Here is a 22931-nt window from a genome sequence, read left to right on the forward strand (position 1 = left end):
CCACGGAGGATCTCACATGCACACATTACAACGAGAAGAGTAAAATCGCAAACACCCGCTTCTCATACTTGAATATTTATGACTGCGGAGAAATCGAGTGCGGCAGCACGTACAACCCAAGTTTACCCGCAACGAAAAAAAATGGATTAATGAAACTTGATTATAGTTTATAATATATACTTTATACGCCGTAATATATATGTAGATGGATATTGTGCATATAAATCTCTATATATATATACATAGAAAATATCAAGCATCTTTTACACTAGTACATTTAAGAGAGTTCTAATTAAATTAATTAATTAGCTGAGTTCTCTATACAGCAGTTTAAATTCTACACCGGGCTACTAAAACTGCCTGACAACTTCCAACTGTTTCTACTTACACACACGCATGCACACACATACAAATACGCTTAAGAGATCGAAACAACGGATACACACACGAGTTTTACAGTCAAGTATAAGTTTGTTTTCAATGTGCTCATGCACTGCAGATGAGCAAGTAGTGGCGGTTGTATAAAGTCAGACCTACTGGGTTTTATATGTCCGTTATGTGTACATGAGCATGCACACATATGAGTTACACATATGTTTGTTGTGCCGTTTCATTTTATTTTTTTGTTTAGAAGGGAGTAGAAATAAAATGTTAAATCTACGAAAATAAATTAAACGAATAAAGTTCTGTTGCAAAAACATTATTGTAGAAAATTTTATTGTAATGCAAAGAAAATAGACACAAGAAGAGAGACGTAACGAATTATTTTATAGAAATGGCTCGAGTTTGTAAGGACGGGTTTGAAATTATTTATTGTGGGAATGGTTGAGTTTTTAAATTGTAAAAAGTTTCTGATCCTTTAAATGGTATAATTTACGTTAATTTGTGATTTCGGTGGTTGATAACTTGTTGAGGCAAAATGGCTACTAGAGTTATGATTTCAGAAGTTTGTGACTTTAAAAGTTTTTTATAATATTATTATTGTTATCGAAAATTGCAGAAGTTCCGCTATTGATAAATGGGTAAAAAATTTTTTTAAAGGTTCGTTTTTAAAATTTTTTGAGTTTTCAGAGGTGGTTCATTATTTATTTATTTATTTTAACGCTATCTGCAATTTACAATAGTTTAACATAATAATAGTATATAAGTGTAAAAATAATTGCTCGAATATAATTAACTCAATCTGTTTAATAGTACACTGTAAAAAAAATTTTTTGAATTTTAAAAGATTGTATATAACGCAATAAAGATATACATTTGTGCTTGAAATTTCATTACTAATTTCATATAGAATTTAAAATACACGTTTTTGATTTATCAAAATAACAGTTTCGATTTTCAAATACGTTTTTTTCTAATTTTCAAATAAGTATTATGAAATTTCAAACAGAATTATTAAAATTCAATATATGTTTTAGAATTTTCAATACTTGCTTTGAAAATTTAAAAATCAAGTATAAATTTTAAGTACGTTTATTAAAATTCAAATTTTTTTTTCTTAATTTTGAATACCAGCTTGATTATTAAATTACGTATATTAAATTTAAAGTTTTTTTTATTGAAAATACAATTCAAATATCTAGTTATGAAAATTCAATTCTTTTTGTATTGTAATTTTCAAATTATTTTTAACAGTGTACAAAATTCCATATTTAGAAATCACTTAACATTTTTGATACTGTTTTTTTAAAAGTAGTGTAACCACTATCGAAAAAGTTTAGATAATTGGCGCATTCATTTACTGTAACAAATATTCTGTTCCTGGGACCACTCATTATAAATTTCCACTTGTCTTGAATTAAATCTAATAATCTATTCTCTCTCAAAATTTTAATAGGTACTAGAAATTTTATTTTATGAGAATCTCTGGACTATCTATTCTATTATTGATGATGTTGTGGAAAAAACTATCTATCAATTTTCTACGGTTTTCAAGTCATAATTTAGGTTTAGATTTTTTTTCGAATTTAATTTTTTATTTATTCGTCGTTTGTTCGTAACTGAATCCCAATAACAATAATATTATTTACTATCATGAATATATTATATATATGTGAAATCAATATTTTGATACCTTATTAAACAACGGCTATATAATTACACCAAACATCAATTAGGAATATTCCTATGTATATATATTTTGAGGGAGAATTCGACTATTGGGTCAGTTGCAAGAATGAAAAAACGAGTGCTATCGGATAAACCTGTACCTGTGTGCGTGTGTGCATATGTATATCCATGTGTGTGCGTGTGTGTTTGTGTGAGTGTAGAAAACAGAAAAAAATGGAATGCATCAGTGAAATTACAAAACCGGCTGTGTTATAGAGTGAAGTACATACAAGGGCGTTGGATCAGTGTGGGAATACGTTGAGAAAAGGATGAACAACCAAATAGTATACATGGATATATATGTGCATATATATGTACATGTACATGTATATACAGTACACTCTATATCGTTGAATATGTATATATCACTGCGATATTTATTTGAAGCATGGTACAGTCTCTCAGAGAAATTCGAGTTCAAATCGCGAACGAGACATCCGCAGAATGTACATTCGACTGTAACTTCAATATTAAAATAATAAAATGAAATTTATAAAATATAAAATTAATAACCCTAGTAGAAACGTAATCAAGTATCTGGCCAGTAACTGGCTAGTTTAACTAGACTTAAGCTAGGAACTGGCTGGTATAATATCCAGTAACTGTCTAGTAACTGGCCAGTTTTACTAGATAGCAAATAAAACATGGCGACTCTTGTTGATCTTGAGGTTATTGAGTATTAAATATTAATTTTATTACAATTAAAAATTATAATAATAACAACAACAACAATAATAATAATACACGGAAAAGTTATAAAATTTATTTATTAATTTATTATATTATATTTTTAAATATAAAACGAGAAACATTAATAACATAAAACAATAAAAATGATATTAATTTTTTTCAAATGATACACTGCGTTTATTTAGAAATGTTTTTGCACACATTGGCAAATCTGGGATAACTCCTCGTAAAATTTTTAATAATTCGTCCAGATGACAATCTGGAGTATTTGTTTTGATTGCCCACAACCGTAATTCGTTTGTTGTGTCGATTTTTTTAACTTCATCCATTTTTTAAAATATATTACCGATTATTTTTATTTTGAAAGACACAATTTGTATTTTTTGTTAATTATTTGTATTGTTTCTTGATGTTTACTAAATATTATTCAACTTACAGGTTAAAGTGAAAAAATAAACATACACATACACTAGTATAAGTAGAACATCAGTGTGACCAATGTTTACGATTCAGTTATAGGTGGCGCAACTTCCAGTTTTTACCTAGTTTCACTAGCCAGTTACTGGATAAGATTGCTGGCCAGTTACTAGATATGAACGCTAGCCAGATACTAGACTTAATCGAGTAAAAAATTGAACATTTCTACTAGGGAACCCTTCGTTTTAAATTCCATTTCCATTATTTTTATATTTTATTATTATCCTATAAAACATCACTCCGATAAAGTTTTTGTAAAAAAATTTGAATTTAATTAAATAAATTCTACTGATTCGAGTGCTTTTAATTGTTGATAAATTATTGTTGAACCATTTCGTTTGAAAATTGTACGACTAACTTTACTGTAAATCCATTATTTAATTAATGGAAACTGTAAAATTTAATTTAATTAATTATCTTTTTGTAAAACAATTTTCATTATTAACATGTAATTAATATAAAAAAAATTTTTGATGCTATCATTCGTAAGTCTACGTGTCACCGTACGTTATTATAAAGAAGCACGTGCACCGTTAAATATTTAATGGCAACTTCTCGGAGTATTTTAAGGAGCAGCTTTATAAATCAGAGTCAACGTGAATAAACAAACTTTGATTAAAAATAAATAAATAAACAACTCACCAATTTATTTTTCCAATACGATTGTAACTCTGAGACATCAATTATTGCAAAATAAAGTTACATTTTTTACGATAAAGTTATTCATCGCAACTCGTAAATGCATGTCATTACAAACAAACTTTCACTAAAAAAACATAACAGCAATTGAAATAAATTTCAAAATGTTTATGCATGTTAAAAAAAAAAAAACAACAATGATAATTTTCCCACTTCACGAAGTAACTCACAGAAAACACAGTAATTAAAATTTGTTTATTTATGTATTCATTACAAAAGATGTAATGAAATTATAATAAATGTAAATGCTGAGTCGTAAAGACGGTGAAAGTTTAATTCAAATATGAAAATAATTTTCACATTATGCTGGCGAGATTAAAAACGGCATGTTACCTGGATACCTCGCGGGAGCAGACTGGACCAGCGACGTGACAACGGCTCTGCGACCGCGGCAGGCTCCGCTCAGACGCAGAAATGCTACCACACAGATCTCTCTCTCTCTCCCTCCCCTTTTCTCTCTCCCTTTCTCACCCTCTATCTCTCTAAACTCTCTCTCTCTCATTTACACAGTCAGTTTGTCTCTGTCTCTCTACCCTTCAGCGCCTCTTGTCCACTGGGTGTTCCACCCCGATTCTAGCTCTCCCTCTCTCCAGTCGGCATCAACTATTTCCCCACTTCTATCGATCCCCGCGTTGAGAAAGCACCCATGTTCCACTTGCTCCAGCAGCCAACCTGACTAGAGACCAGAGACGCGAGAAACTTGCGTGCAAGTATGCTATAAGGGATAGTTTTGAATGGTCTTTGAGGAAACGAGACAAGGGAATTGTTGAGAACAAGATAGAGTATATGCTAATAAAAACTCATATTAAACTAACATTCCCCGAACAAAAAATATTTTAATAATGATAATTAAGATATATGAGTAGATTATCGACAGCTATTATGGTTATCAGATGAAAACCAACAATGATAATAATAATAGATAATAGATTATTGAAAAAATAATGACACTATGGGGTATCTCAAGGCATGTTAAAGAGGCATTGACAGGATCTTATCATTCGTTTTCTCCGGAACATAAATAAGCAAAAGTATAACAAATTGGGATTACCCTCAGCTTAAATATTATTCATATCAAAATTAGTTTTATGTGAAAGTAATTTTTTTCTTTGTGAATTTAATGGAAATTAATTTTTTTTTTACTCCATTCTTTAGTAGATTTCATAGAAATCTATTTTTTGAATTTGTCCTCGTGGAATTTTCGAAGAATTTTGCCATAATCTATTATGATTCATCGAGTAGGTTCCAAAAATACCATTAGTTCAAAAGTTTATATATGTATGTATATATATTTAATATAACTCTCCTTGTTGCGACGATAGTGCCCACAATTTTTAATGGATCTTAATGAAACTTGGCACACTTATTCTATGATCGATTATCACAGTAAAGTTCGAAGATGAGCAAAATCGGTCAACTAGGTTAGAAATGGTGGACATTTGAAATTCCAAAAATAATGAAAAATCCTACTTTTTTGGGTATGTCTTTCCTTATTATGTAAAAAGAACTTGATAGCCGATAAAAAAAGCTATAGGGTAGAGGTACCGTTTCTGGTCACTTTAGTGCCAGTTTTGGACACGTGAAAAATTTAAATTAATTAATTCGTAAAAGTCACAATCAGATAATTAATTTTTTAAAAGTGTTTAGAAATACTTTTGTCCCACTATTCAAATGGAAACTTTATTTTACTCTTTTTCATTAATTAAAATAAAGTATTAAATGTCCAAAAATGGAGCAGTGGCCACAAATGGTACCTCTACCCTATTTTACTTTTTTTATTTTTTGTTTTACGATAATTGATCCATTTTTGATAAGGGTTTAAAGTCACATAATTGGATCATGTGTTATGGTGATAATGCCATTGTTTATATCTAAAAATTTTTGATGGGTGATTATTAAATCATATATACTTATTCTTTAGGCAATTACATTGATCAAGTTTAAAAATTTATAAAAATTTTAAGAATTCTAGAAATGGTGGCAATTTAAAATTTTCTAATGAATAAACAATGTTGTTTTCTGTGTTATTTTTTTCTAAATAACGTTGTAATGGGTACATCTATCATTATTATGTTTAAAGAACAAGACTATCTCCCTTGGATAGCTAGACGATACCAAAATATTTGTAATCCTCATATTAACGGTTTGATTGAAGTGAGAAATCTACTTCCATTTCGGATGACGAATGGCCTTTTTTCTGTTTTGTATTGAGATACTGCTTTAGATGATATTTAAAGGAGTATTGATTGCGTTACATTTTTTTATGGGAAAAGAAAAGGGGGAACAATTGACAATAAGGCAAAAGTGACTTATTGTTTTTCTAAATGAATTTATCTGTAAATTCCAAAAGAATGTCAAAACATTTCAAATACAGATCAATTTTCCTTGGGTTAAATTTTATTGAGTAACATCAAGAATTTTCGAGGCAAAGTCTTTTGGATTGGAATTTTTCGAACAAGTAATTCTTTATGTCACTAAAAATCCTTTTCATAAGAGTTTTATTTTATTTTTTCCGCTGTACAGCACACGAAATCGTAACTTAATCTTTTTCTATAATGAGACATTCCCTAAAAATCAAAATAAAAAATCGAAAAAAATAACGAAATTGACATTTTTTTTGCAGGACTCTACTTTCTTTCCATTACTCAAGTAATTACTAAAAAATTTTATACTTATTTTCAATGACCCGTCCAATTCATGACCATTTCCATTCGACATCCATCGAAGTTTAAAAAAGTTTTTATAACCGAAATATAAAAATTAATTTTTTAAAAACAATGGAATTATTTTTACTCGACTGAATTTATATACTTTTTTAATTACTTATTACAGGTAAAGAAACAGAATAAGAAATATAAATTTAATCTGTTATTAATTCTTATCGCCCGTTAATTTAAAATTTTTAAAATAACTTATTTAATAACGAATTTTTTATTCAGCATTAAATAGAAGGTATTTTTTTATTTTTACTTAATAAAATATTTTACGAGCAGGAACTAAAATGGTATTATTATTAAAAATTTATAATTATTTAATCTCCGTTATAACTTTAAAATTTGATCCATAAGTAGGTTTTACAAGTAATAATAATTGAATTACAAAGTACTTATGAGAAAAAAAGTTCTCTCATTATTTAGTTGAATAACTTCAAACTTTTTAAACGAAATTACCCTTGTGGTTTCTTTGACGATGAAAATCTCTTTGAGTTAACGCTAAATTCAATCGGCTATTATTATTATTTATAATAATTTACAATAAAAAATATAATCAAGACAGTCGATAGAGGATAGTCGAGAATCTCATCAAGACAAGTTAACTTGTTCATCAGCACCCACTACGACACGGAATATTTTATCAAAGCGACCGAATCCATTTTTGCAGACGAAACGTTATAACGTGGAGCAGTGAATTTGAAATCTGTGTCTGATAAGACCGATTTAGTTTACTGGTTTTGGCATATATCCGGCTTTGGAGAATTTACTCGAGTGACTTTTCTCTTCTTTACTTCCGATCCCTATATACATAATGCACTACTCACTTTAGACATAAAAGTACACAACTGGAATTTAATCAAGGCGACTTAAATATCAACATCAAAACCTTAAAGTTTATCATCAACTTGAGCATTTAGTTATTACGATTTGATAGTTCTCCGCATGCATACAACCCTTTCCCTCCAGCTTTATTGCAGGAAATTTGTTTGCGATAAATTAGTACCCTCAGTTGAATATACACTCAGCTAAGCAGTATGTTACAGGCAAAAGTTTAAAGTCGTCGGTTAATGACATTGATTTTAATACATGACATGTAGCTTTTTAAGCTGCTTATTTATTAATCTAAAGAGTTGTAAGTAGATGTATAATACACTGTAAAAAATTTACGGAGTGAACGAGGAGTGGGTGATTTTTTATTTATTTAATTCCCTCAGAAGGGAGATCGGAAAAGATTAAATATAAAAAAAATTACTAATCTATAGTGAGCTTAGGTCTTTGATATTTTGACATTTATATTGAGTACAGAAATAATTACGAGCTCCCTTTCTATATATTCGCGCGAAATGATTTTTAAAAATTATAAGCAGCTGATAATAAAATTTGAACAAATATGATTACACTGAGTCACAAACTGTCGTATGACTTACATCAACCGTACCACGAGATAATATTTCATATTGTACCGAAATATCAAATATTCCCATAAAAACTATGTCACTATATACAGTGACATACACTGTAAAAAATCACCGGGGTAAGTCCAAGCGGTGTAGGTGTTAAAATCGGCGTTGTTAAATTTCAACACCGGAAGCGGTGTGAAAATAACGCCGCCACTGGTGTAAATATTTTAGACCGGTGTTAAAATAACGCCACCACCGGTGTAGATATTCTTTACCGGTGTTAAAATATTTTACTTTGTGAATATTTTTACTTACTCGATCACTATACTTGTTATAAATGATATTTTTTATTAATTTTCATAAAGAACTGAAATGTTTTGTGTTTAATAATCTTTAAAGTTAATGCTCCAAGCGGACACAGTTTACCCAGCTTTTACACCGGTATTTTAACACCGCCGAATTACGCCTCTTACACCAGTGTAATTTAATTTTAACACCGGGCGGAGTTAAAATGAGTCCATCTTTAACACCGCTCTTTTTACAGTGTAGCTATTCAATAATTTAAATTTTTACTACACGGAAAAAAATAAACTTTAAAAATTACTATCTGAAATTATAACCCGGAACCCGGTTGTCAAAATGGGGAATTTTAACATTCAAATAGTAAATTTTATAATACGTGTCGTTTATTTTTTAAGTATTAGTTACGATTTTTAAAGTTCAAATAGTAATTTTTCTTACATAGAAAATACATTTTCCCACTTATCCTGTAATTATTCACGTTTTAATCATAAATGAAAAAATTACTATTTAGAATGATGGTAATTACTGATCACCTTGTTATTATATTACTTGTCATTCTCAATTTATATAGTTCATTTTTTTCCGTGTATGTATTATATATATGAAATTATAATTTAGTGAGTTACTAAAACATTTTATAAATTAAAAACATAATATTTTAAGTTTAATTATTAATATCTGAATTAATTATTTATTGAAATAATTATGTTTTTAATTGACAGCTGTTTTTATTAAATATAAATTTCTTTAATTATTAAAACTCCGGACCAGAGTGAATGTGGATTTAAATAAAATCCGCGTCACTCTAAAATCACTCCGCCCATAAAAAAATCCCAATTCACTCCGCATGCAGAGTGATTTTTTTTTAACTCCGGAACTCCGAGTGACAGAGTGAATTTGAATTGAAATAAAATTCGTATTCACTCCCGATTTTTTACAGTGTAGCTACAAGTTTTCAAAGCAATGCTGAATAATATTAAAATCCTGAATTTTTTTGATTTTCATTTTTATAAAAATTTTATTTAAAATAAAAATATATTAGATAGGGGAAGGGAGCTGAGAAATGGGATTGTTATAAAAACAATTCACTTCCTTGAACCTGAATGTGCTAAATTACCATGAAATTTTTTTTTTATTTTTTTCATATTTGAAAAATTGAATAGGCAAAAAAATGTACATTTAATAAAAAAAAATTTTAAAATAAGTCAGTGACATTTCACATTGTTGAAATAAAGTAGAAGCAATAAATTACAATATAAAACTATTTTAGAAAAATAAATTCTTCCATAAAAATTTTCCGACATCCTAATATGTTTGAATCTTTTTTGTAAAGTAAAAAAAAAAAGTTTTCTACACAGACGCAGTACTCGCGTAGTTTTGTGTAAATATTAAACGCGATTTACTGACAGTAGTTTTTTTCATTCCAAAGGTAGACAAGATTTATCTAAAAAAACTAATCAAGACAGCTACGCTTCTTTAAAATTTACGAAAAAAAATCTGAAGGATTGCGTTATTTATCACCTCCTCGAAATTCTCGCCCGGTACAAAATGGCGACTGGAACTTAGAAATTTCTGATTTAAGAACTTTCTACCCTTGCATTAAGTCATTTAGAATGGATTAACAATTTCTTATTAAGCGACAGACGTCAAAAAATTTTTCTACCGCCAATTTTCCAGAAAATGAATAATTTTCAGTGTTTACTTTGAAATGGTTATTTGAGCCCGACATACATGAAGAAGTACTCGAACCTCAACATCCACGTCGAAGATAAATTGTTGAAGTAAAAAAAACTGTAGGTTATATTTTTATAATGGATTTTATTGAAAAGAAAACATGAAAATGCAGCTGAATAAGTTGTAGTGTATAGAGTAGATTATCATCGATAGATTGAAGGAAGTCTGCTGACCGTTAACAATGTGAGAATACACCAGTTGATCTTGATGGATTTTATCGTATCTGAACAAACTTTTATCTGTTATATATACACAGATATATTTATATATAAAATAGACATGGGATATGTCGGAGATAGTCACTTGGTCGAGTTGTAAAATTCAAGGCAGCCTTTATTCTTCTCGAGGGTATTTATTTTTTATACTGATAGTTTGGGCAAGAGAAGTTTATAAACATATATTTATGAGGGCAGATAAATTGTTTTATTTCGGAAATCTAAAGTGTAAGTAAGTGAGATAATTGTAAGTATCGGTATTTGATGATGAAAAGAAGTGTAAGAGTTTTTATGAGTTGAGTGAGTGAGTGTATAAGGTTGAGTGTAGTTTGGATGACCACAAAAGACACATGAAGAGGCTCCTCAGCGAAAGCTTTCTGAAGATCTTCTAGCTCATCCGCCTACTGGTGAGTCAACTGAGAGAACATTTCTCGAGGGCTCAGTTTCGGCCGTTACTCTTTCCCTATTTCTCCTGCATCCCCACGGGAAACTCTTCAAACTAATCCTGAGCTCTCTACACCACTGCTTCAAGCGATTTTTCCAACTCCTGCTTTTTTCTCGGACTCATTTTATTTTATTTTTTTTTTATACCTTTGCCACTTTCATACACAACTATGTACTTACCCTTATTGCACATAAAACTAAAATTGTGATTTTTTGTAAATCGATACCACAAAATAAATAAAATTTTTTTGTTTTCAAATCAAACTTCCGTCCGAACTCCAGCCCGTTGCTCGGATTTATGTTTCAACGTTACAACTTTTATCCTTTGAATATTATACAAAAAAAAAAAAAAAAAAAAAAAGTTTGTTTGAATATTTTTTTAAGCCACAGTTTGATGCCTTTAAAATAAATGTTGGAAAAAATTTCTATTGAACAGAAGATAAAAATCAAATATTTTAAATCACTTTTTTTTAATTCTGAAAAAAATTTCATTGAACGATAAAATTCAGAACTTCATGTTCATATTTCTACTCAAAAATTTTCAGCAATGATGAGAATAAAAAAAACCCACTGTATATAAATAAAATTCAAACAACCGCATGATGATTTGTGTCACGTTACGGTCTAATGAAAAATTGAATCATTTTTATTCGCTCAACTCTTTCGCATGTATATATTTACACACATATATTAAAAAAAATAAATGTGTGTATATCTGTATATCCATGTATGTATAATATATATAATAAAATAGGCTAGCTCGTATTTTACGCCCTGCAGTGGCCAGTGAATCCCACAACGCGCGTGGTGGTCAACTGGCGGCTTTTTAATCAAATGTCCGCGGTTTTTATCATCGCCCGTGCAACTCTACCAACCGCACCCATGCCGCGAATGCATTTCACTACGTGACAAATAGCTCCACCAAAAAGTAACATGAATAAAAAAAATTTATAAAAGACTGCCGTAAAATGTACACTCACCGCAAACCTATGCTGTAATAAACTACGCATCATTTATTATTTATTTTTTTTTTATTATTATTATGACACCTAAAAACTCTTAACTGTGTAAATTAAATAATTAATTAATCCATCATAGTCAGGTAATTAGTCAGAAAATGATAAATACTCTTCAGTAGAAAAAAAAAATATAAAACGTAAAAATAAATAACGACAAACTTCCACACCGTTTGCTTAAATAAACTAGAATTTATGTCGCCAAATATCGAAAAACCCATTAGTTTCCTACACACGAGTATTTATCCACATCTACACACATTATAAATACATATGAGTATTTTTACATGATAGCAGTAAACGAGATATGTGTACTCATATCATAGCCATCAAAGCTAAACGAATCTGTATTGATAATCTCGTAGTTGGAAGATACAACACATAAAATCAATCAGCTTTTAAAAAACAAACTATATAAAATACAAACTAAATATTTATTGTTGGATGTTCATATATTGGGTCGATAAATTTATTTATTTACTCAGTCGTATAAATGCTTTTTTTTCGCACAGAATTAATAAAACGGTGGGTGAATCGATTTAATAAGTAAAAAATATATGATAGCCGTGTAAAACGATATCAATTTTCGAAGCACAACAACAAAAATTCTCATTACTCTCAACTTGTAGACGTTCACTTTTATTTCTCATCCTTTTTGTTTTTATATGGAGAAAAAGCAACCAGACACACACAAAGAGTTCGAAGCTGGAAGCTGTTTGGCTCACAAGCCAGATCGTGCTACACCATTTTGTGGCGTTCTTGATTGCATTCCATTTCAGAAGACTGCATCATCCTTTTTATTTTCGTAATTCGTATTTTCCTCAACAAGAAAGAGTAAACAATATTACGGCGAATCAAAACTAATAACTAAAATATTTCCTATTAATATTGTAGAATAATGATGCGATGATTAAATACTTGGTGGAAAATATGAACGGGATTTCTGGATATTTCGATCTGATCTGTGAATAATTACCGGCAGGAATAGGAATCTTGAAGCTTGAAACATCCTGAGTATCCAAACGGAACGGAGCTTTCAGCCCAAAATTCTTCAGTATTCCATTCATCCAATTTTGTTTACAATCTTGTATTTTACATTTTTTTTTAACCATTGAATTCACAAAATTTTCCATTTTTGTTTGTTTTTGGATCATTTCCTCCCAATGTTGGACGCTAGACTGCCCTAACCTAAAAACCAATCACATAACAAGAAACTTTGGTATATATAAAAGTTTCGAAGCTTTTAAATTTTAGTTTTGAGAAAACACTATCCAACAAAACTGTTATCTTTACGATGTAAAATCATAAAACTCTGGTGCAAGTACAATTTTACACTCAAATTAATCGAATAACAAAATTAGAATTTTTTTTAAAAGTTACCAAAAGTTTTACAAGTGTTTTATAGCTTCTGATAAGAGAATGTGAACAAAGTTCAAATTAAACATGAAAATCTTGATTTGGTTTCTCATTCGGGTAAAATTGGACTTTCCCTTCCTTTCATTTATAATTTCTAAAACATCAAATTAATTATAAAATCGTCTACTTTTAAGAACTCCTCGCTCGGTTACATCGGATAGCTCGGTCATGTAATTTAAATTCCTGATTATTTTTTACATGAACGTAAACGAAATTACAGCGAGAAATCGCGGTTATGCAGATTCCGGTAATTGAGGGCCTAAAGTGATAAATATAATTTTTGCTGTACCTCCGTATTTTCGGAGCTCCTGATCCTGATTGGCTGAGTATACAATAACACAAGCTGATGGCTACTTTTTGCAGTCATGAAAATGGACCCAGAGCAAGAAATCGAAGTGAGTACAACTCGGATGGCTCCAAAGCCAACAGTCTGTTCAAGAAATGTTTATGGTACATCTGGCAGTGTTTTGAGAAGCTGGCTTCGTACTCGAAATATATGTATGATAAAATAATATAAATGTATCATAGGTATATTGCGAGAAAGGAAGCAGTACCTTGAACATTGAACGATTCTAGATTGGCTTCCATGCTATCACGTATCCTACCATAGGGGAGATATTTAAAACTGATATTGGCAATATATATCTTCATATTTTTTTAATTCCTTCACTAAATTTTAATGTAAATTTTTTTATACTCTATATATACTTGAGGGATGAACAAAATGAGCTCCCCTGTATTACTCTCGAGAGAGGTTCGACACAAAGTGCTTTCAAATGATCTACATGTATGTAATAATAATAGTAGATAAAAATAAATATTTTAATAGGGTCATTAAAACATCAAGTTAACGTACATGCTAGTTATATTACCGGCAATGGCCATCCCCGAAAGTTACAATCAATTTCATCGATCGAACAGTAATATCACTTTACCCAACCCCTTGCCCTCTTTCTAACAACGAGTGAGACAGAACGCGAGAGCAGAGAAGGAATGGGAGAACGAGAGAATGATAGCAACGCTTATATTGGATGCGAATAACGCAAGCTGCACCGAGTTTTCGCGATGATAAAGGGCACATAAAACGCAAGCGCATTCAAGTATGCGTTCTTCAGTCAGTATGCATACAGCGATGACATAACAGAATCACCAATACATGGCTGAGACTTAGACATAGACATCGTTATTTATCGCTGTCAGTACATGTTACCCATCGATCGACATTGCTCACTCAACCGCGACAAACTATTTAGACTTATGAAATTTAAAACCTTACAACATAAACATGATACCATATCGCGTTGCAAATAGAGGGAAATTCAGAGCAAAATAACTGATCGGTTCGTGGGAAATAAATTTAATAGTATTTTCAGAAATATTTACCCGTGTAAAAAAAAAAAAGTTTTAAAAAAATCTATAGCCGTGAATTTTCAAATTTGAGAAAATTTTGAACTTTGAATTGATCATTTTTGTAACTCAAAAAAAATTTAAGAATAGAAAACTTTTCAATCTACAGACTTTCGAAGTTCAAAAAATGATCAACTCAAAATTTGAAATTGTCTAAAATTTGAAATTTCACTATAAGGTAAAAGCCCCCATACTGCTCAGTACCATTAATCGCTCACTTCAACTATTTGAGGCGTTTTTTTATAATTTTTATAAAAAAAAAATTGCAACTAAAAATATTATTATTGATAAATAATTATTTGTGAATCTAAATATATATTAAAATATGATGTATCAAATTATTTTATAATAGATTATAAATTTTAATTAAATGACTGTTTTCAAAATCGCGCTCAGCCGGGCATTTTTTACTTTAACGTCCATTCGTTAGATTAAATTTAGCTTACGTCAAATTTTTTAAGAATTGTTATAACTATATCTTATTCAATACATTTTTAAAATTCATGAAATTTTATATTATGAAAGAATAAAGTAGTATAATTTATAAATCATTTTCCAAATCAATAAACTTATAGTTTAATTGATATTGTCTTTAAGCGACTTTAGGGCCATGTGTTAATCGAGTAATAGTACATCACAACTTTCAGTGAGCGACTATGGGTACACTCAAGGACCTTATTTAAAAACTTATTAATAATTAATTATCAACATTATTCTTCAAACTTAAATTTTATTCTAATACTCGAAACTTCAAAACATAACTATAAAAAAAAAATATGGTTTTTCATTTTATTTATTAATTTATATTGAGTGATTTAATCCCACTCCAATGAAAAGTGAGCGGGTAGGGGCTTTTACCTTAATCAACTTTTTTGTAACATTTTTAAAATTAATTTTTAGAACACGGATATTTAGTGACAAAGAAACGCCGGAACAAATTGACCACCTTCAGGCATTACGGTCAGTTGAAAAGTATTTTAATAAAAAAAAAAAAATTATCTCGTTTATTAATTTTATCTCTTTCACTTTTACTTTTTTAATTTGAGAAGTCTTAATTAATTAAATAACTAATTAAATAATTGAATAACACTCTTTAAAAAATAATCTTTCTTTTTACTCAAAATTCTGGAGTAGCTGCACTGCCTGAGGTGGTCAGTTTGTCCTGTCCTCCAACTGAGAATCAACTTTTTTCAGACAATAAAAATTTTTTCTTCAAAACGGAAACGTACTGCCGGACGCTCACGATATTACGTCTCATCTCACCCAATGTTTATCGAAATTAAAAGTAAAACTTAAAGCAATTTAGTGCCTGTGTATTAAAATTCCAATATCATGACTGTATAATGACTTTTAACGCGTCTTCAAACACGTTCAGCAGTTGACGATCTAACACCAAATTTAATCTGTAATTAAAACTGATTACACTTTAATTATTCGATGCATACAGCTGTGAATTTAATGAGAGTTATAAGTAATGAGCTAAAGAGTGTCTCGTTTAATAATCTAGGTTTCAAAACCAGCAAGTTTTAAATAAATTTAAAATAAACTAAATATTTGAGTTTAAGTAATTAAAAGTATTTTTTCCTTATTTTGAATTATATTAATATCCTGGAACCGAGAAACGAAATAAAATGTGTACTTATGCACGTCGAAAGAGACATTAAGTATTCATACGTTCATATCTTTACTGACTTTACTCAAGAAGTCGGTTTAAAATTGATAATATTCCTTCTCTCTTGACTTGTGTACACAAAAAACGTATTCGCCTGGATATTAAATTTATTTTTTAAATGGAGGAATATGATAACAAGATATTATCTATGTAATTTTAAGATGAAATGGTATGAAACCGCCTCTGGTGACTACTTGAGTATCTGGATTCTCAGTGTTGAGTTGTACGTATACATCAGCTGCTCACTTACATTACTCAACAGTCCGTAGTAGTAAATACTAAGCAGTAGTGGTGCTCGTTGAACTCAGTAGTGCCAGTATAGTAGAAACCAAGTAGTAGTACCTTAGTAGATCGTACTTGACGTCGTTGAAAACGCTGCAGGCTGGACTTGGGAATTTCACAATTTAACCCTCGTCTACTTTATCAGTTATTTAATTAGAGAGCACGAGTATAATATTTACAGTATATATACTATTTAACTAAATACACTATACATAATTAAGGGATAATGTTTACATTTTAAATCATACTTGTTCTAGGATAATAATAATATTTATCGTTAATTAATTAAAATTGATAACAGCCCGTATGAAAATTAAATATATGGTCAAAATATATGATAAATATCAGAAAATATATGTGGCCAATTTTCTGATTTATTTTTTTTTATACTAAAAAATATAATATTCATCATATACCAGTCAGTATATTTTAGCATATATATTATATATGTCAATTATATACAATAAAAAATTTTTTATCATATATAAAAATATATATTCTTGTCATATACGGAAACTATATTTTTATCATACATAAAAATATATATTTCTATCATATTCGAAAAATATATTCTGATTATATATAAAAACATATATTTATATTGTGTATGGAAAAAAAAACTTTCTTATTCGTATGACCAACTCCAATTAAATTTTAATATACTCTTTAAATTGCAGTTAAAATTTTCAAAATTAGTTGATTTGATGCGAATATATATACTAGAGTGTCTCAAAAAAATCGACTTTTTTTTTTTTCTTGAAGAACATTGAAAAATCGACAGAGTATCTCTAGACAAAGACCCTGTTAAAATATGAGACCTTAATATTAATATTTAAAGGTGGCGATTCATGATTTTATATTTTCCATTTAAATAACATGGGAAAAAAAAATTTTTAATTTTGGAATTTTATACCTCGGCGATGGCTTATTGAACAGATAAGTTCAGGATATATTTTTGTAGGGAATTGAAGGCTCTACAAAAAAAGTCTCTTATCATTTTTTGATAAATCCATCTGTTCAAAAGTTATTGGAGCTCGAAGTCAAGTTAGAGTAAATTTCGAGATCTTTTTACTTTTCCGGCGAAACTATCGGACTTATCATAAAATGTCATGAAATCTTTTTTGTAGAAAACTTTATTTCCTACAAATTATCATTGATAAATTTTTTTCAAATTCTGCATTGTTTTCTAGTTGTTTCCATTTTAATGCCAAGCTCTTAAAATCGATCAGAACACTACTTTTTTAGAAGCTTGGCATTAAAATGGAAATAACTAGAAAAAAATGCAGAATTTGAAAAAAATTTATCAATGATAATTTGTAGGAAATAAAATTGTCTACAAAAAAGATCCCATGACATTTTATGATAAGTCCGATAGTTTCGCCGGAAAAGTAAAAAGATCTCGAAATTTACTTTAACTTGACTTCGAGCTCCAATAACTTTTGAACAGATGGATTTATCAAAAAATGATAAGAGACTTCTTTTGTAGAGAGTTCAATTCCCTACAAAAATATATCCTGAACTTATCTGTTCAATAAGTCATCGCCGAGGTATAAAATTCCAAAATTAAAATTTTTTTTTTCCCATGTTATTTAGATGGAAAATAGAAAATCGTGAATCGCCACCTTTAAATATTAATATTAAGGTCTCATATTTTAACAGGGTCGTTGTCTAGAGATACTCTGTCGATTTTTCAATGTTCTTCAAGAAAAAAAAAAAAGTCGATTTTTTTGAGACACTCTAATATATACCCATATACATTAGGGTGATCCAAAAAATAACAAACTTTTTTTTTTTTCTTCCAAACAGGTTCAAAAGTTTCATTTAGATAAAAAAAGACGCCTGTGAAAATTAGAGCTCTTAATATTAACATTAAGAGGTTCCTCATCGCACTTTTCTATTTCCCATAAGAATAACATGGGAAAAATTTTTTTTACGTCTTCTGATTTTTATAAGTAGCTAACGATGCGTCATAGGAATAAATGGCAGGCATATTTTTGTAGGGAATTGAATGCTCTACAAAAAAAGATTCTTATCATTTTTTGAGGAATCTATTTGTTCAAAAGTTATTTGAGGTTGAAGTCGAATTCATATTAAATTTTGAGATTTTCTACTTTTCCGGTGAAACTATTAGACTTATTACAAAATATCGTCAGACCTTTTTTGTAGACAATTTTATTCCCTAAAAGTTATTTCTAATAAAGTTTTTTCGAATTCCGCATTGCTTTCTAGTTATTTTTATTTTAATGTCAAGCTCTTAAAATCGATCAGAAGACTATTTTTTTATGAGCATCACATTAAAATAAAAATAACTAGAAAACAATGCGGAATTCGAAAAAACTTTATTAGAAATAACTTTTAGGGAATAAAATTGTCTACAAAAAAGGTCTGACGATATTTTGTAATAAGTCTGATAGTTTCACCGGAAAAGTAGAAAATCTCAAAATTTAATATGAATTCGACTTCAACCTCAAATTACTTTTGAACAAATAGATTCCTCAAAAAATGATAAGAATCTTTTTTTGTAGAGCATTCAATTCCCTACAAAAATATGCCTGCCAATTATTCCTATGGCGCATCGTTAGCTACTTATAAAAATCAGAAGACGTAAAAAAAATTTTTCCCATGTTATTCTTATGGAAAATAGAAAAGTGCGATGAGGAACCTCTTAATGTTAATATTAAGAGCTCTAATTTTCACAGGCGTCTTTTTTTATCTAAATGAAACTTTTGAACCTGTTTGGAAGAAAAAAAAAAAAATTTGTTATTTTTTGGATCACCCTAATATACATATTCATACACCGATTAAAATAAATATAACAAAGAAAATTTATGGTGTCATATATAATCGGTGCTGCTATTGGCACCATCCACGGAAGAAATCCGTGTCTCTAAGCGGCAATACGGAAATAGTTAGAAATACGGATAAAATTTCCGTGGATGTAATGGAGATACGGATAAAATTTCCGTGGATGTATTGGAGATACGGATGCATTTTCCTTCAATCGGAAAATTTCCGTGACTTTAAAAATATCCCTAGATATTTCCGTAAATAAATCCGTGCTGCTTTTGGCACCATCCACGGAAGGAATCCGTGTCTCTAAACGGCAATAGTTAGAAATACGGATAAAATTTCCGTGGATGTAATAGAGATACGGATAAAATTTCCGTGGATGTAATGGAGATACGATTATTTTTTTCTTTTTTGATTATAATTTATCTTTTTTGATTATAATCATAATTAATTCTGTTTTATTGTAAATTTTGTTTTGTTATTAATTCGAAATAATGTTGAATTCAAAAATTTTTGATGAATTATGAAGTATATTGAGTTAATTAATTGATAAGTTCAAATAATCAATTTTTTTCTGTTATTAATTCATTAATTATTTTATTCCTCCTATTCGGCCCACTGTAACTTCGTTTCTGTCGAGTTTAGAATAAAAATGGACATGGACAATTTCGTAGAGAATTAAATTTCCTCTAAGATAGTCGAGAGCAAAATTTAAAAAAAATTTCTTTGTGTAGTTATTTTAAAAATAAAAAATTTTACAGTTATTTAAATGGGAAAGGAGAGCCCCCATTGCGCCAGCTCAATTTTTGAGATATTGAGCTCAAACTTTAGGAGAATTTTTTTTTCAATGTGAACAATGATATTTTGACATGGGACTTGGAAAAAAAAAATAGTCATCTCAAACGAAGCACCCTAATATATATATATATATTAGACTGGGCCAAAAAAATCGACTATTTTTTTCTTTTTTCGATACTGTGAAAATATTATTTCTGATGACCAAAAAAAATTATTGTGCAAGTTTGAGCCCTTAATATTGATATTAAGAGGTGTATCGTTACGACTATTAGTTTTTTGACAGAAATTTCATTTTTTACCCAAATTTCGTAAATCATCAATCTGAAAAATTTGAGCAATGCATGTTTTTAAAGGAAATTGAATTACCTACAAAAAATCTCTCTTAGTAAATTGACGTACAACGAGGCGTTTCCTTGTAACCTTGCCTTAAACTTTGATTTGTTTTTTAAATTCTTTATTTCTATTTTGGATTTTTGTAACTACCGGAAATATTAAAATTTTTTTTAGTCAAAATATATATTCTTGAAGGAAGTTTAATGCTCTACAAAAAAAGGTCGCTTAACATTGTTTGCTAAATTCATTCGAGTCGTATATCAAATAGTTCGAAAGATTTGAATAGTTCGAGAGATTCGAATAGTTCGGAAGATTCGAATAGTTCGAACTATTCGAACATTTCGAATCTTCGAGGCGAATCGAATCGAACAATGCGATTCGATTCGCCTCGAATAATTCGAAGTTTCGAGTATTCGCACACCCCTAATATATATATATGGGTCATTCCATCTCAATTCAATGACATTGCGACGGTGACCCTTTTCGATTTTTTTGATTTTTTAATATGTTTTTATAGGTACATGTAGAAAGAAGTCTTGAGCTAAATTTGTAGCTCTTTATCTCCAGAAGTTATAATTTTTGCTTAAAAAGGATATAACTTTGACTATAGTTATGATAATCTCACGTCATGGGGGGTCATTTTGTCGGATTTTTAACGCTCTTTCTGAAAAAAAATTCAAAATCAGAAACAAAAAATTTTGTAATGCTTTTTTAGCTATTTTTAGTTAAAAAATTAGTTTTTCGTTCAATGGGACACTTTTAATTGTTTTCAAAAAAATTTCCAAAACTCTACGTTGAAAAACAAAATTTTTGAGCCATAACCCAAGATGGGCATCAAATAACTTCTAGTAAGAAAAATTAAAAAACAATTGTTATTCTGTAATTTTAATTTATTTTTTTTCTAAAATCACGTAATTTCTCGAAATAGTCTCAAAATGTTATCTCAAACTAATATCAGATAAGTACTACCAATAATATCGTAGTAGATTTGAGAGTAATAAATGTGAATAATATGATGTACATCATACGTACGTACGGTTGATATATTTAAATTTAAATTTAAAAAGATACAATAAATTACAAAAAAAGTACTTAAATTATACATTTTCGTGTGAAATATTATATTTTCCACTGAGAATACTCAGAAAAAAGTATTGTTGTGTATTGTGAGACTATCTGAAAATATTCTGTGATCTGAGAAGAAAAATCAATCAAAGTAACTTAAAAAAAAATTGGTTTCTAATTTATTTTACTAGAAGTTATTTGATGCCTATCTTGAGTTATGACTCGAAAATTTTGTTTTTCAACATAGAATTTCAGGAATTTTTTTGAAACAAATTAAGTGTCCCATTGTACGAAAAACTAATTTTTTAACTAAAAATGGCTAAAAAAACCTTACAAAATTTTTTGTTTCTGATTTTGAATTATTTTTCAGAAAGAGCGTTAAAAATCAAACAAAATGACCCCCCATGACGTGAGATATTATCACAACTATAGTCAAAGTTATATCCTTATTAAGCAAAAATTATAACTCCGGAAGGGGTGGAGATAAAGAGCTAAAAATTTAGCTCAAGACTTCTTTCTACATGTATGAAAACATATTAAAAAATCAAAAAAATCGAAAAGGTTCACCGTCGCAATGTCGTTGAATTGAGATGGAATGACCCATATTTTAAATGTATTTTAAATATATTAAAAATATATCTTAGAACATATAAAAAATATATGTATAAAAACATAAAAAAAATATATTAAGAATATATTTCAAATATATAAAAAAAATAATTTTATTTAAACTAATAACTTAGGACAAAAATATATAAAGTTTAGAAAAAAAATATATTTTTTATATGTTTTTTGTTCTCCAAGATATATTTTTAATATATTTAAATACCATTTAAAATATCTAAAATATATATACGAAAATCGGCCAAAAGTTAGCTATTTAAAATATATTTTTTATACATATTTTATATATATATTTATATATTTTTTATATGAAAAATATATTTTTTTTATATTTTAACATATTTCGTTTTTTATAGATTTTTTTCATTAAATATTTGAAAGGAATATCTGCACTTTGATTTCTTTATTCAGAACATCAAGCAGTGGTTAATTTAGTTATTCACGGATTGATCTAGGGATAGTTTTAAAGACACGGAAATTTTTCACACTAGATGGAAATTTTCTTTCTTCCGTTGATTTCATCTACGGATATGAAAAATTTGACATTTGTATCTGTATATATTTCCGTGGATTTTATACCGTATACGGAACTGGTCCGTGTATGGTGCCAATAGACACTTCGATATATAATATAAATCAAATGCTACCATATATTTCATTTCATATAAAAATTCTATATTTCTTGAATATAAAATGAAAATATATCAATACGCAATATATTATAAGGTAAATGTAAATGTATA

At 28.9% G+C, this 22931-nt stretch overlaps 1 protein-coding gene across 7 annotated transcripts in view; it reads right to left on the reverse strand.

The window, feature by feature from the left end:
* The window catches only part of LOC130664020 (glutamate receptor ionotropic, kainate 2), a 184172-nt gene that overhangs the window by 96728 nt on the left and 64513 nt on the right, over positions 1–22931 (reverse strand). For 6 of the 7 annotated variants that reach the window (XR_008989285.1, XM_057463664.1, XM_057463665.1 and 3 more), the window contains exon 1: positions 3919–4316. The exons of the other annotated variant lie outside the window; for it this stretch is intronic. The gene's annotated coding sequence lies outside the window, so the exon portion shown is untranslated. Of the gene's footprint in view, positions 1–3918; positions 4317–22931 lie in introns of those variants that run through there. 7 annotated transcript variants of the gene reach the window in all.

This window comes from Microplitis mediator, chromosome 2 (assembly GCF_029852145.1).
Source record: "Microplitis mediator isolate UGA2020A chromosome 2, iyMicMedi2.1, whole genome shotgun sequence".
Lineage (NCBI taxonomy): Eukaryota > Metazoa > Arthropoda > Insecta > Hymenoptera > Braconidae > Microplitis > Microplitis mediator.